This window comes from Oryctolagus cuniculus, chromosome 14 (genome assembly GCF_051225735.1).
Source record: "Oryctolagus cuniculus isolate XC-2025 breed Fujian yellow rabbit chromosome 14, ASM5122573v1, whole genome shotgun sequence".
Classification (NCBI taxonomy): domain Eukaryota; kingdom Metazoa; phylum Chordata; class Mammalia; order Lagomorpha; family Leporidae; genus Oryctolagus; species Oryctolagus cuniculus.
The window spans coordinates 61,996,402-62,012,386 of record NC_142880.1 but is presented as its reverse complement, the minus strand read 5'-3'; the positions used below and the strand labels follow the sequence as shown (position 1 = coordinate 62,012,386).

The window sequence follows — 15,985 nt, the reverse complement described above, 5'->3', positions numbered from 1 at the left end:
GGAGAGGAAGGAAAGTATGGTTATCTTCTTAGTACATTATCTATGAAATACATGAGATCTGCTCTATTTATATTAATCAAAATAATAATTCAGACAGGTGAAGGTAAAAAAAACTGTACCAATGATAAGCTTATCTTTGAATTCCATTTTTCATGAAAAAATTATTATGAACTATGAACTAGGACTGCTATGAGCTTCATTTTCCTCTCATTTTGAGTGCTCTCTCCCTGAATCACCTTTGTATGTTAGGTATTTGGAGAGGCAGACAACTTGTCTTCATTCAGAGATCTTTGGACACAAGGGCGCCACACCCAGGGACCTGCAGCATAGGTGCTTCATTCATATCTAAACCTGATTTAGATGACCTAAATCTGATGTCCTAAGTCTGAGTTTTGAGAGCATCATGTGAGGAAGCCCAAGTTAGCCATATGGGGAGGCCAAAAGGAGGAGAATTAAAGTGTTGCAGCTGATATCCCCAGACTGGCTCCCAACTCCATGCAGTTATAGCACTGATTCCAGACAAGAGTGGAGCCATTTGGCTGAACCCACAAAATCAAAAGAAATAATAAATTGCTGCTTTAAGCCACTAAGTTTTTGGGAGCTTTATTTTATGGAAATGGATCACTGACATTATTGTAGACCACTGGTGCAGAACTTTGAAACAGAGAATCCTAGTTGACAAGACAATTAAACTAACTTTTCTGTATTAGCAGGTTTTTAAAATTACATCCCAAGTTGATATCAATAAAAACAATCTAGCATGCTTGTGAATAAGCAGACAATAATGCAACCTAGACAGATGGCTTTGATTCCACTTATTCTATAATAATGTCTAAATTTTGAAATTTATGCCTACTTTTTTCACAAAATGCATCTCTGTGAGTTTTTTAATCTCTCACATATATCAGATATTATCTAATAATTATCTAAGATTATAGTTTTCTAATAAGTATATAATTTCATGTAACATGGTTCCCCTGTATTCATATGAAGCCATCTAATTACATGTGAAAACAATAGTAAAGCTCATCTAATGTGTGGATAAAAAAATCAAATCATTCCCAGCTGATGTGTCCCCACTGTGGTTAGATACCCCAATCAACATGATTTATACCAGTAATAGGAGCAGATCATCAATGCTGTTTCCAGCTGCTCTAAAAATTTTCCCCTAAGCAGTAACCAAGCGATGGAAAATCCCCAGCATGAAGGTTCATAGAGGAGGTGTGGCAGGCACGTGCCAGTCACTAACTAGATTGATCTTGCAATGGTGTGTCTCCAATAATAAGTGGCTTCCAGAGCAACAAAGAACCTTGAGTGTGCAAAGGCTCAGGTAGCAGCCCAGCTGCATCAGAACAAAATAGGACTCAAAAGAGAACATTGGCATATTTTCTTCTTGTGTCTGTATTGGTCTTCATTTGAAATTATCTGGTATATAACAGGCAAACAATAAACCCCATCCAACTGAATTTTAAAGGAATTTTTAGAGGATATGCATAGGGTAATTCAGAAAGTCCACAGAAAATAGAATTATATTTAGTTGCAAACTTTTTTTTGAAATTCATATGTAGTTTTCTCATAACACATATTTCATTGAACCTTTAGAAGATATATCATCTTCATGGAATTCAAAATTCTTTTACATAAAAATAAACTTTTAGTTCCATTTTTCATGAATTTTTAAATTTTAATTTTACTTATTTAATTAAGAGACAGACATCCCATCTATTGGTTCACTCCCCAATCTCATGCAATGGTTGGCTGAAGGATAGGCTGAATCTGGGAGCTGGAAACCCAATTATTTGAGTCGTTGGGATCTGTATTGGCAGGAAGCTGGAGTCAGGAACCTGAGCTGGTAATTGAACCTAGGAACTCAGATGTGGAATGTGGGTGTCTTAACCCCTAGGCTAAACACCCACTTTTCTGTGAACTTCTTGAAGCACACACATACAGAACCCAAGAGGAAACTGGCACCCAGAGTGAAGAAATGATTTACACAAAGACTCTTACCTTGGTCTTGGCAGAAGCTGAGCTTAAACTGCTGATTCTACTCTACAATGTGTCAGGAAGTATTTCAGGTGCTAGGATGCTAAAGAAAAAAAAACTCTTTGAATCATGAAGCAATCAGAGAAGGAGACATAAAAGACAATGAATGGGGGCTGGCATTGTGGCATAGCATGTAAAGCCTCCGCCTGCTATGCTGGCATCTCATATGGGTGCTGATTGTAGTCCCAGCTGCTCCACTTCCAATCCAGCTCCCTGATAATGTGCCTGGGGCAGCAAAGGAAGATGGCCCAAGTGCCTGGGCCCCTGCACCAGGTGGGAGACCCAGAAGAAGCTCCTGGCTTCAGTCCAGCCCAGCCCTGGCTGTTGCAGCCACTTCAGGAGTAAATCAGTCGATGGAAGATTTCTCTCTCTCTCGCTCTCTACTTTTTTCTTTATAACTCTGATCTTAAAATAAACAAAATAACTTTTTTCAAAAAGAAGACAGTGAGTGAATTAAAGAAAAAAATTACCTGACAGGACAGAGTTTTTTTTTTTTTTTTAAAGTTGATGCACCATTTTATTGGTGAAAATTGCAATGTTTAAAACTGTCATTTATCCCCCAGATAATTATATTTACAAATCACAAATATTTATCATTATAAATTTTCTAATAGCATAATTCATCATAATTCAAAATGTATAATATGAAATTATATATGTATGAAAATAATGCACAAAGTGATAAACCAATAGAGCCCTGAGCTAACTTCTAGTACATAAAAACATTTACTCACTTACTTTGTGGCAATAATGGTATTTCATTTGAATTAAGGAAGAGTAGAAAATTTGAAAAATGATGTTATGACAATTGGTCAATCAGATAATATCTTCTCTCATGAAAATGTTTTTTTTTCTTTATTTTTTTTAACTTTTATTTAATGAATATAAATTTCCAAAGTACGGCTTATGGATTACAATGGCTTCCCCCCCATAACATCCCTCCCACCCGCAAGCCTCCCCTTTCCCACTCCCTCTCCCCTTCCATTCACATGAGGATTCATTTTCGATTCTCTTTATATACAGAAGATCAGTTTAGCATACATTAAGTAAAGATTTCAACAGTTTGCTCCCACACAGAAACATAAAGTGAAAAATAATAGATGATTTTTTAAATGATGATGAAATCAGATCAGACCTATTGTCATGTTTAATCCCAGTGAGAGTCAAGTTGGGAATTGATAATTTCTTCTTCTTCTTCTTCTTCTTCTTTTTTTTTTTTTTTTACAGAAGATCAGTTTAGTATACATTAAGTAAAGATTTCAACAGTTTGCACCCCCATAGAAACACAAAGTGAAATATACTGTTTGAGTACTCGTTATAGCATTAAATCTCAATGTACAGCACATTAAGGACAGAGATCCTACATGAGGAGTAAGTGCACAGTGACTCCTGTTGTTGACTTTACAAATTGACACTCCTATTTATGGCATCAGTAATCTCCCTATGCACCAGTCACGAGTTTCCAAGGCTATGGAAGCCCCTTGAGTTCTCCGACTCTTATCTTGTTTAGACAAGGTCATAGTCAAAGTGGAGGTTCTCTCCTCCCTTCAGAGAAAGGTACCTCCTTCTTTGAAGACCTGTTCTTTCCACTGGGATCTCACTCACAGAGATCTTTCATTTAGTTTGTTTTTTTTGTTTGTTTGTTTTTTTGTTTTTGCCTGAGTGTATTGGCTTTCCATGCCTGAAATACTCTCATGGGCTTTTCAGCCAGATCGGAATGCCTTTAGGGCTGATTCTGAGGCCAGAGTGCTGTTTAGGACATCCGCCATTCTATGAGTCTGCTGAGTATCTCGCTTCCCATATTGGATCACTCTCCCCTTTATTTATTCTATCGGTTAGTATTAGCAGTTACTAGACTTGTTTATGTGCTCCCTTTGACTCTTAGTCCTTTCATTATGATCAATTGTGAACTGAAATTGATCACTTGCATTAGTGAGATGGCATTGGTACATGCCACCTTGATGGGATTAAATTGGAGTCCCCTGGTATGTTTCTAACTCTACCATTTGGGGCAAGTCAGCTTGAGCATGTCCCGAATTGCACATCTCTTCCCTCTCTTATTCCCACTCTTATGTTTAACAGGGATCACATTTCAGTTAAATTTCAACACTTAAGAATAACTGTGTATTAATTACAGAATAAAGCAGATAGAGCAGAGGAAGAAGAATTAGAAGTCTGCCAGGGATGAGTACAGAGTGAATTCTAGCTGGGGTGGTCTGGGCTCACACCTTTGAAAAGGTCAACAAATTGGGAATTGTGCGGGACAGCACCTTTCAGCCGAGGTTGGAGCCAGTGCAAGGACTTAAGGCAGGAGTGGGCCTAGAACAGCTTCTGAGACATGCAGGCACAGCTGAAGAGCAAAAATCACCTGGTACAGCATGTCTTCTAAAAAGCATGGAACAATCTGGAAACTTGTTCAGTCTGGTCTTCCAGTTGAAGCAGGAATTTCAGCACAGTGGCCCTGACCCATGCTTGTCCAGGAATCCAGTAAATACCCCTAGTCCAAGGGTTCACTGTCTCAAAAAGCAGCTTATCCCATTGCAAAGGAGTGGGAGTGGGGCATTCCCTATAGTTAAAAAACTGTAATCTGTTGCCTTTGGTTCACCCTGTGATTCCACCTCTACCCTGGAACAATACAAAGGCCCTCTTTTCAGCCAATGTGCACTATCCTTCAGCCAAGGACACTTGTGAGGCAGTTTGGCACAGAGGCAAGATTAAGACTCCACAGTCAGGCTGGTGCCACGGCTCACTAGGCTAATCCTCCACCTGTGGCAACGGCACTCCAGGTTCTAGTCCTGGTATGGGCGCCTGTTCTGTCCTGGTTGCTCCTCTTCCAGTCCAGCTCTCTGCTGTGGCCCATGAAGGCAGTGGAGGATGGCCCTAGTGCTTGGGCCCTGCACCTGCATGGGAGACCAGGAGGAAACACCTGGCTCCTGGCTTTGGATTGGCGCAGCACCGGCCATAGCGGCCATTTGCGGGGTGAACCAACGGAAGGAAGACCTTTCTCTCTGTCTCTCCCTCTCTAACTCTGCCTGTCAAAAAAAAAAAAAAAAAAGTCAGACAGGAATGGGTTCAAATCTACTTACCAAATGCCTACCTTTAAGCAAGTCACTCATCATCTCATGCTTTGGAACAGAATTGGAGGAAATGATCTCATCACAGAGGACTTCTGGGGGCACTGGAGACTTACATGTGTTGTTGATATCTATTTTATCTGTAGGATTACTTATCTTCACTTAGAAGCTCTCTCTACTGATGAAAAGGCTTGGAGTCTCTGGTGCTGCACGCAAAGCTTATTTATACTCAGAAAGCCCTCAACTCTTCCCACCTGTTCTTGATACAATGATTGACACCTAGGAGAGGAAAGACAAGCAACTTATCCATGGTTGATCATCTGTGATGGGAAGTGTGTAAAACCAGAAGGCAACTAGCCACATATACTACTAGCTTCTTGGTGCAGGGGGTCTGAAATCAGGAATCCAAAATCACTGAAGAAGAAAACAGTCTCTTCAGTGCAAATGCTACAGAGTAAACTACTCTTTACTAGTGCATACTAGGGATTTCTTAGGGGAAAGGATACAGGCAGCACAGCTGGACGTCCCCAAACACAGGAAATGAGTCAGAAGCACAGGCTGTCTCCCAGAGTCCCAGAACATCCCGCATACTGGCAAGTCTTGGGGCCACCACTGCTGTCTGGCTCCTTCCAGGAACTCAGCTTGAAGTCTGCGGAGCTACTTTAAGAGACGATCTCTTAGCAGTAATGATGCAATGAAAAACCAGGTAATTACCATTTGTTGGGTATCACCTGTGTGCCAGGAACAACACAGATTGATTCTATCTCTCTATCTATCATCTATCTAAACATTATCTCTCCAGAAAATATAAAGTGCCTGATAGAGGACAGCCTTGGTCCAACTGTCCCCCTAAGAAGCATCACAGCCAGTCGTATGAAGTCAGAATTACTAATGACTGTGCTATCCTCCCTTTCCTTTGCTTCCCTTCTGTCCAAATGCTCTCTAGTCATCACAGCTGTTCTTTCTATTGGGAAGGTCATGAAATTAGAGCAAGACTGACTTCAGGCAGAATTAAATCAACCCATACACAACCACCTGGTATGAACAGACTTATCCATCTTCTTTGAAAGGTAATGCTGAGTTGAAAAGAATCATTCTAGACATTTCCACGGAGCATGTATCAATTGGAAAGTCACCAAACAGCGATATGCAAGCCTGAATCTTATTTTTTCCCTCTCTGAATGTATTTTCCTTTGACTAACCTCTATGCCTGCCCAGCAATAGGAAAACCAAATTCAGAACAATTTAGAAAACTGAGACTAACATTGTAACCGTTTTAATCCCTTTTAAACTGAACCATAATCTCTCTCCAATATGTATTAAGTCAAGCATAGGTATTGTTATTATTATTATCATTACCAGTTCTTACCTGTTTAATACTTTCTCCAAGCTTTTACCCAGCCATTCTTCCTTTCTGACCCTTAAGCTCCCAGGGGTTCTTACTCTGTACCTGACAGCTTCAGCATCAGAAAACAAAGGGCACTATCTCGGGGTGCCTGCTGAATGTTGGTGATGGGAAGATTCTGTATCTGGCTATGGTCACTCCTTGGCTGGCTACAGCCTCTGTGTCCTTATCTGATGTGAGCTGTAAGATGTGGTGTACTTGAGGTGACTGCATAGTTCAGGCATGTACACCCCCATGGGAACATACTGGTTTCCTTTTACCCCAAAAACCCTAGTCTGTAGTCATCCCATGACCTTGATCCTTTGTCAGGCCACACTGGTGTGGGTATTAAGCGAGCTTCTATGTCCCACCAACTTCCATAGTTCACTGCGAGCTGAGAGAAAGTTTACATGACTCTCCCTCACCGCATAGTGAGAGATGGGCAGTCCCCAGGCTCTTTCTCCCATTCTTGTAACTGTACTGGGACATGGAACACTTCTGGGGATCCTGAGTCCTGCACAGTGCTCCAGATGAGAAGCACACACAGACACATGACTCAACAGATAAATTCTCTGGGTGCCCCTATCTCTAAGGTTGGGCGGGTTGAGTACCACTTTCTTCCACAAGGCTGGAAGCTCTACAAACTCTCACCTCTTGAAAAAGAGCTTGCCTCATCGCCCCTAGTCTCCTTTTTTATATCTTGGTGGCAAAGGTCACAATTCAGGTCTCTGTTTTGCTCAAATCAACGTTGTACAACATCTGGCAATGTCTTTACTGAGGCTGACCATTGATAACCTAGATTCTCTGATCCTGGCAGATGTGATGGAATGGTGAGGGAGAGGTGAGGTGTGATGACAGGGAAGGAAAAAGAACAGACCCCATGCTTTTATGTGGTTAGTCATTGCCAGATGGAAATACTTAGTATGCCCCTTCATTCACATACCTGCACTCTCTTGTCCACAGGACAAATGGCTATGCTGCTCATCACTTATAGACTCCAAAAAAATTGCAGCTGAAAAGACTTCAGAGCTAATTTTGTCAAACTCCCTCAATGTTCAGGTAAGGAAATGGAAGCTTATATGCAGACAAATAAAAAGCTTAATTTTCCTCCACAGCTTATTTCTTTATGCCAGAAATTCTGGAGCATTTTAAGCAGAAGGAAATAAATGCCAGATATTTTAATACAAACTATGTATGTAAGATGATGAGAATTAACACACTGAAATATTATAAGCTTTCCTGATAAACTGATTATTTCTAAGCTTCTGAAAAATACTGCTAAATTAAAAGAATTTTTCTTAGTGCTACATTTCCTTTTGAGTAAAATCTGGATTAAGCTGACAAAGTAGAAATAAGTACAGATGCTTCTATACTCATGATAGGGTCTCATCCACATAAACCCATTGTGAATTGAAAATATGGTTGTTGAAAATGCATTTAGGCCAGCACCGCGGCTCACTAGGCTAATCCTCCACCTTGCGGCGTCGGCACACCGGGTTCTAATTCCGGTTGGGGCGCCGGATTCTGTCCCGGTTGCCCCTCTTCCAGGCCAGCTCTCTGCTGTGGCCAGAGAGTGCAGTGGAGGATGGCCCAAGTGCTTGGGCCCTGCACCCCATGGGAGACCAGGAGAAGCACCTGGCTCCTGCCATCGGATCAGCGCGGTGCACCGGCCGCAGCGCGCCGTCCTTGGCGGCCATTGGAGGGTGAACCAACGGCAAAGGAAGACCTTTCTCTCTGTCTCTCTCTCTCTCTCACTGTCCACTCTGCCTGTCAAAATAAATAAATAAATAAATAAAATGCATTTAAGGCACCTACTTTATGTTGTAGCTTAGCAACACAGTACACTGTAGAGAATCAGTTGGAAACCCTCATGATTGCATGCCTGACTGGGAGTTACAACTACCTGGCCCTGCTCAGCACTGCAAGAGAGTATCCTGGGGAAGGTGTATCACTAGCCTGGGAAAATATCAAAATTCAAAGTAGAGTGTACTGAATGCACATTGCTTTCACACCATCATGAAGTCAAAACATTATAAGTTGAACCATAAGTGGTTCATAATGCTATTTGGCCAACTATGGCCCACATTTATGGAAGCTAACCCTTAAAATTTTATTGCCTTGTGACATTGCACTTTTCTTGATTTGTGTAAGTTCATTCTATGATGTTTGCACAATAACAAAATAACTGTACAGAATGCATTCCTGAATGTATTCCTGTTACTAAGGGACACATGTCTATGTGTATGAACACATATATCCATAGTGGTTTTGTTTCACTGTAGAACCCTGACTGTGGGGAGCAACTGGGAACAACTCGGACTAGACTAAGTTACTGGAATTAAGACTTATTCTATGCATCTGCTCTCCCACAATATGGCGCTGGGAGAGGAGGAAACAGCTTCTACACAGCTGCCTCCAGTTCAACCAATAAACTGTAGGACCTGCTCCTGATCAGAGGAGAGCAGTGCACTCGGCGTGTGGGTAGCAGAGTTGGGATTGGCGGAAGAGGACTATAAAGGAGGAGAGAGACAACATGCACTGGGGAACATCTATCTGAAGGAACACCTGTGCAGCCCCCGAGAGAGCCGGCCGGCAGTGTGCCGCTCCCCTGCAGAAGTGGGGAAAGTGGCAGGGGGCCCGCCTCTCCACGGAGGTGGAAGGGTCGGTAGCCAGCCCGGGAAGAACCAGCAGCAAACCCAGGGAGGGCCGAGCAGACAAAAGAACAGCGCAGGGTCCTGTGTCGTTCCTCCGTGAAGAGGGAGAGCGACATAATGGTGCCGTGACTCACATATGAAGCCTAGGCAGGGTTTAGTGTCGTTCCTCCAAGAAGAGGGGGAGCGACATAATGGTGCCGTGACTCGGATAGAAAACCTAGGAGGGAAGAAACGGGAAGAAGTGGGAAAATACCGGAGAGAGAGACTAGCAAAGAGCCTAGGGGAAAGCCGGACGGAAAAGGTGCCGGAAGAAGCTATCGAAAGCCTAGGCATAGAGTCGGATATGGACTGTGGGAAAGAAGTTAGGATTGAAAGCGAAAGTGAAAGCTTTCATAGACTCGGATGCGGACTATGGCGGGGAAGCTAGGAGATTGAAAGCGAAAGTGAAACCTGGAGGAGGCTTGGACTCGGATGCGGACTGTGGGGAGAAGCCGGGAGAAATGAGAGGGGAATATTGTTGTTGGAAGAAAAGTTAGGGAAACATACCGGGTAGAGAAAAATGTTAGGGAAATTGAAGCCGCGGGGGCAGGCCGAGGCGGAGACGTAAGCTATCTTGGAATTCTTCAAGTCAGCCCGGGGAGCAAAAGGCGAAAATCTGGAACCAGAGGCAGAGATGTGGGCCGCCAGGTTGGAATTCGCCAGGTTAGCCCGGGGAACTTGGACTGAATGCCGGTGGTGGAAACGTGAGCTGGGCTGTGTGACTCGCGGAAGCCGCCGCGTGCAGAGAGAGCACGGGGCGTGAATAGATAGGGAACGCGGGGCTAGCGCGAAGGCCGTGGTGCGGGCGCGAAGGCCGTGGAGACCGCGGAGCGCGCGAAGCCGAGCTGCGCAGAGCCAGGAACCCACCGCAGGGCGGGCACCGGGAAGCCGCGCAGATGAGAGAAGCGCGGGCTGAAGCAGCGCAGAGCCGGGAACCCGCCGGGGCGAGGCACCGAGAAGCAGCCTCGGGGCGGGCGCCGGGATGCCGCAGGGATAAGAGAAACAGAAGTTTAGAAGTAAAATGAGAGAAATAGAAATGCTGGTAGATAGAAGTAAAATAGGAGAAATAGGAATGCCCGGAGATAGAGAAATAGAGAAAAATAAGGCCTCCCCACAACACGCACGGCAATGAGAGAGCTTGGATTCGGTCTGCCTGATTAGGGAGGTGGTAAGCACCTGCAGGCAGTTCTAGCAGAGCAGAGCATGCGCTGCAGGGCACCAAACACAGGCGCGCATCAGCACCTAAAAACCTCCTCACAACATGGCAAAGAGAGGACCCGGATTCGGTTTGCCTGATTGGTAGGGCTTGTAAGCACCTGTGGGCAACTCTAGCAAGCAGAGCAGAGTATGTGCCGCGGGGCGTATCAACGCCAAAAATAAAAAGAAAGGGGGATCTGTGGGGAGCAACTGGGAGCAACTCGGACTAGACTAAGTTACTGGAATTAAGACTTATTCTATGCATCTGCTCTCCCACAATATGGCGCTGGGAGAGGAGGAAACAGCTTCTACGCAGCTGCCTCCAGTTCAACCAATAAACTGTAGGACCTGCTCCTGATTGGAGGAGAGCAGCGTACTCGGCGTGTGGGTAGCAGAGTTGGGATTGGTGGAAGAGGACTATAAAGGAGGAGAGAGACAACATGCACCGGGGAACATCTATCTGAAGGAACACCTGTGCAGCCCCCGAGAGAGCCGGCCGGCAGTGTGCCGCTCCCCTGCAGAAGTGGGGAAAGTGGCAGGGGGCCCGCCCCTCCACGGAGGTGGAAGGGTCGGTAGCCAGCCCGGGAAGAACCAGCAGCAAACCCGGGGAGGGCCGAGCAGACAAAAGAACAGCGCAGGGTCCTGTGTCGTTCCTCCGTGAAGAGGGGGAGCGACACCTGACTAATGTTAAGGTGCCATAGTAACTTGATCATACTGAGCCTGACAATGGCCCAAAGAATGGTTCAGCCCTGTCTGCTCTCTAAACCTGGAAAGACTCTCATATTCTCGCTAAGGCCCTCAACAGAAGATGCAAATGACCAAGACTGCGACTTGCTCCCTGGCTAGCATACCTTAGTGTAGATTCCCAGGGAAACCTGAACACTTGACTTGTCTGCCTCCCTCTGACTGATGGAACCTTCAATCCACAAATTCTGAGAGGGAGAAGCCAGGGATTAGGCCAGGGTTAGAATCTTCTCTGTTCAGTGTCCATTAATCCTCTTAAGACTTGAAATAAACTAAAACACTTCAAATGAGGACCCTAAATTCTTATGGAAACAAATGTGAATTTAAATGTCACTCGAGACCTCTTGGCAACAAGGAATTTTGTGCATAATCCCACGTTCTCTGGTTTTTGAGGTGCAGTATTGAAGCCCTGGTCTTCTCTGTAAGGCAGGAAGATGGTCTGAACCTGGCTGGGATCTCCAGGCCTAATGGCAGGAAGGTAAACATGTGAGTGAGGGATAGGCATGGAGTTATCCTTGGGTTCATTTTGTTCCCAACTTTATTTTAGTGACCTAGAAAGTGCCACAAAAATTAGGTCAAGTGTCCTTGTGATTCTTTTGACCTTTCACCCATAGTCATAATGTGGCTGTTTCCACTTTGGACATGACGCAACTTCAGAGCAGGGAGGAGAGGTACAGAACCACAGCAGCAGGAAACAAATGCTTTCCAGTACCCCCAGCAGGCAGATGTCTGTATCTCATTGGCCAGAAGTTGGACACCTGATCACCTCTAGTGGCATAGCTGCAAAGGAGGCTGAGAAAATTAATTTAGCCCTTCCAGTCTCTGTAGTAGAAGGAATTTTCCAAATTGTGGGTTATGAAATTTATTGAGTGGAACTCAATCATAAGAAGGAAGAAGAGAAGAAGGGGATGAGGAAGAGGAGCAGGAGAAAGAGGAGTGGGATGAAAAATGGAAAATTAAAAGAAAATACCAAGGTGAAATTTTGTTTCAGTTAGATATTTTCTTCTCATACGTGGCCAGTGTCAGAAAAGTTTGAAAGCTATTGCTGTAGAGCACGGGTTAACACACATTTTAAGAGATTTTTGCATACATGTGTTGGTGATCCTGTGGGACTGTCTGTCCTGCCCATGTGGGAGGTTGGGAGGGATCCCAGAGCCAGGCTGATGGCAGGCAGCAGGAGCTCCAGGCCCATTTCCTCTATCTCCCCTTCCTGTTGGAAGCCTTGTGGCTGTGCCTTTATGATTCATAAACAGAGAGCCGATAAGCAACTCCCACATTCCAGATGTGGGCAGGTTGCCCAAAGGGGCCTACGTGGCTTATGTGGCCTATAAGCTGATTGGTTAGGGGTCTTATGGCATGCTGCCCCTTCTGCCCTATGGAATTGCTGTTACTACCCCAGGTTTTTTCTTCCCCTCTTACCCTATAAAAGTCTGTGCCTAACTGCTAATAAACGGACATGCTCATCAGGCCTGTCTCTGGTGTATCTTTTTTTTTTTTTTTTTTTTTTGACAGGCAGAGTGGACAGTGAGAGAGACAGAGAGAAAGGTCTTCCTTTTGCCGTTGGTTCACCCCCCAATGGCCGCCGTGGCCGGCGCACTGTGGCCAACGCACCGCGCTGATCCAATGGCAGGAGCCAGGTACTTACCCTGGTCTCCCATGGGGTGCAGGGCCCAAGCACTTGGGCCATCCTCCACTGCACTCCCTGGCCACAGCAGAGAGCTGGCCTGGAAGAGGGGCAACCGGGACAGAATCCAGCACCCTGACCGGGACCAGAACCCGGTGTGCTGGCGCCGCAAGGCAGAGGATTAGCCTAGTGAGCCGCGGCGCCGGCTTCTGGTGTATCTTGTTGAGAGACACCATCACTCTTCTAGATTTATTTTATTTATTTGAAAGACTGAGTTACAGAGAGAAGTAGAAGTCTTCCATTCACTGGTTCACTCACAAATGACCGCAATAGCCAAAGCTGAGTTGATCTGAAGTCAGGAGCCAAGAGCTTCCTCCGGGTCTCCCACGTGGGTACAGAGGCCCGAGGACCTGGGCCATCCTCTACCACCTTCTCAGGCCATAGCAGAGAGCTGGATGGGAAATGGAGCAGCCAGGACTGGAAGCAGTTGCCGTATGGGATGCCAGCGCTACAGGCCAGGGCTCCAACCCTCTGCGCCACAGTGCCAGCCCCACATATGTGATTTTGCATAGCTCTGACTATGGTGAGCTTATATATAACAAACTTGCTACACCCACTCATTTATATTTTTTGTGTCTTCCCTGGCCCCTTCTTCCCCTTCTTCAAGAATGTGTCTTGGCCTTGACAAACTGCTTGATCCTGCTGTTCCCTCTCCACTTTACTCTGAGTAGCCTACTTCACATATCTAACTCTTCACTGACAGTCCCAAAAAATCAGCTTCTACTCCCCCTGCCCTGATCTCTCAGGCGCTGTCAAAGCATCAAAACTGATATCCTTATTGCCACAGGTAGCCATCACTGGCCAGCCCAAAGTCCTTGCTTTGCCGAGTGTGTGTTTTTGCCGGCATGTGCTCCTTGAAACCCTTTCCTGTCTTGCTCCTTGGGTCACCTTGTTCCCTTTCCTTCACCCACTCTGCTTCCTCCTGTCCCTTGAACCTGGGAAAACAGCCATAGAATACAGTCCTCTACCCTCTGCTCCCTTGTGATCTGTGACGCTCTGTCTCTTGGTGTCTCTCATAGTTAAAATAGATAAAGTTATCATCATATTTATGCTAATGATTATACTTATTATATTTATGCTAATGATTATGTAATGTATTTTCAATTCTGACCTCTCACTCCACATTGTCCTCCACTCCTAGAAGTCTTGAACTTAATGTACCTGAAATGTGATGAGTCACTTCCTCTCTTAACTGGTTTTCCCTGCCAACTCCTCAGTCTGAAAACAAGATCACAACTCTGGATCTAGGTAAGTATTATTAAAGACATCTTCAGTTCTTTGCTTTCTTTTTTAAGTCTTCCTCAAAGAGTAGTCTCAGAACATGGACATAGGGCAACTTCTACCTGTGACTTGTCTTACCCTCTGGTAGTTGGAATCAACTGAAAGCTGGGATCCATCATTGGACATTTTTCTCAGCCAGGTTGATACTCAATTCCTGGCATTTACTTATTTGAAGATAATCATTATTTTTGAAGTTTCATATGTAGAATGCATTATTTTATTAATGAGAAAAGCATAAACTTTTTGTTCCTATAAGCATATATTTTCCGATTTTAAAATACTCTGAGAGACATTGGACACATAAATTATTACTTTATATTTAAGAAATTTGGCAATGCATCTCAAAAATCATGAAAAAAACTAAACCATTTGATATAATAAAATTCTAAGAAAAGGAAAAGATAGCATCCAAAAGGTGTTCATTATATGTCCATGGAAAAATAGAAATCAACCTAACACTTAAACAATAGGAAATGGCTCGCCGCATTATGCTTAAGAAATGATCAGTTTTGCTAGAGTATTATGGAACCACTAAAAATTAGCATTATTAAAATTATGTAGCAACATTGAAATACACAGAAAAAAGCATAAATTGAATTTCTGTTATGACTATAGATATTTTAAAAACAGGCACACATTTTGCAAGAATGAAAAAATATGGAAAAATTATTTTAAGATAATAGAATCTGAATAATTTAAAAAGTTTATTTTCATCTCTTCATTATTTCAAAAGGCTGCATGGTAAGGTCAGTGGCTTTTAAAATTTTTTGGCTATGTCTATGGTGGAAAACATATTTTATATCACCAACTAGTGTACATGTATACACACAGAGACTCAGGTATATAAACCACTGCATTACTTTATCATTATATATCTGTAATTTTCCACATTTAACATCGCTAACATCTCTAAATTGGGATGCATATTACAATCGATGGACTCTTGTAACAGTGTTTTTTCTTAATGTTATATAAATTAATGGTGCATCTCATGATCAATGATTTCAGATTTGATTAAATATGGTAACAAAGTTTCATAACACAATTACCACAGGTAATGCACTGTAATATTTTCTCTCTTCATCTTTTACGCTCCATTTTGTATCTTTTTTCAGTTTTTGAATGTTGAAAGTGACACAGTAAATTGAGTTTTATAATTCACTCATGTAGAGGTTGGAAAATTATCACTATGTTTTTGTATGGCTCATGAATTAAGAATTTCTTTTACATTTTTAAGCATTTGAAAAAAGAAAAAGAATATTTCCTGATAGGTGACAATTTTAAAAATTCTCATTTTTATTTATTTATTGAATGTTTTATTTTTATTTTAGCTTATTTTCATTTATTTATTTATTTTTATTTTGACAGGCAGAGTGGATACTGAGAGAGACGGAGAGAAAGGTCTTCCTTTTGCCGTTGGTTCACCCTCCAATGGCCGCTGAGGACGGCACGCTGCGGCCGGTGCACCGCGCTGATCCAAAGCCAGGAGCCAGGTGCTTCTCCTGGTCTCCCATGGGGTGCAGGGCCCAAGTATTTGGGCCATCCTCCACTGTACTCCCTGGCCACAGCAGAGAGCTGGCCTGGAAGAGGGGCAACCGGGACAGAATCCGGCGCCCCGACTGGGACTAGACCCGGTGTGCCGGTGCTGCAAGGCAGAGGATTAGCCTAGTGAGCCACGGCGCCGGCCCTATTTATTTATTTTTAAAAGGAATTTATTAATACATTAGATTCTCAGGGTCACAATAAATACATGATACAGTTTTCATCAAATCTCATGTTAATGTGGTATTAATACAAACAGAACAGTTTCAATGTAGTTTCCAGATACAATTCGAAGAATATATGATACTCCACTTCCTCCTTCTTCCCCTCCCCACCCCTTGCT

At 43.7% G+C, this 15,985-nt stretch overlaps 2 long non-coding RNA genes across 12 annotated transcripts in view; one reads left to right on the top strand and one right to left on the bottom strand.

Moving 5' to 3' along the window:
* LOC127492830 (uncharacterized) overlaps positions 1–6,681 on the bottom strand; it is a 55,768-nt gene extending 49,087 nt beyond the window's left edge. For 6 of the 10 annotated variants that reach the window (XR_016220135.1, XR_016220137.1, XR_016220136.1 and 3 more), the window contains exons 1-3: positions 5,709–5,814; positions 5,141–5,396; positions 2,008–2,086 (exon numbers count right to left, since the gene is read on the bottom strand). This is a non-coding gene — a long non-coding RNA (uncharacterized LOC127492830). Of the gene's footprint in view, positions 1–2,007; positions 2,087–5,129; positions 5,397–5,708; positions 5,815–6,486 lie in introns of those variants that run through there. The other 4 variants (XR_016220140.1, XR_016220139.1, XR_016220138.1 and 1 more) reach the window with 2 other exon arrangements.
* Positions 5,686–15,985, top strand: LOC149122345 (uncharacterized). Of its 2 annotated transcripts, none has more exons than XR_016220141.1 (4): positions 5,686–5,823; positions 7,465–7,560; positions 13,961–14,067; positions 15,469–15,985. It is a non-coding gene; the product is annotated as an uncharacterized LOC149122345 (long non-coding RNA). The 2 variants fall into 2 exon arrangements; XR_016220142.1 differs by lacking the exon at positions 5,686–5,823 and adding an exon at positions 5,927–6,187.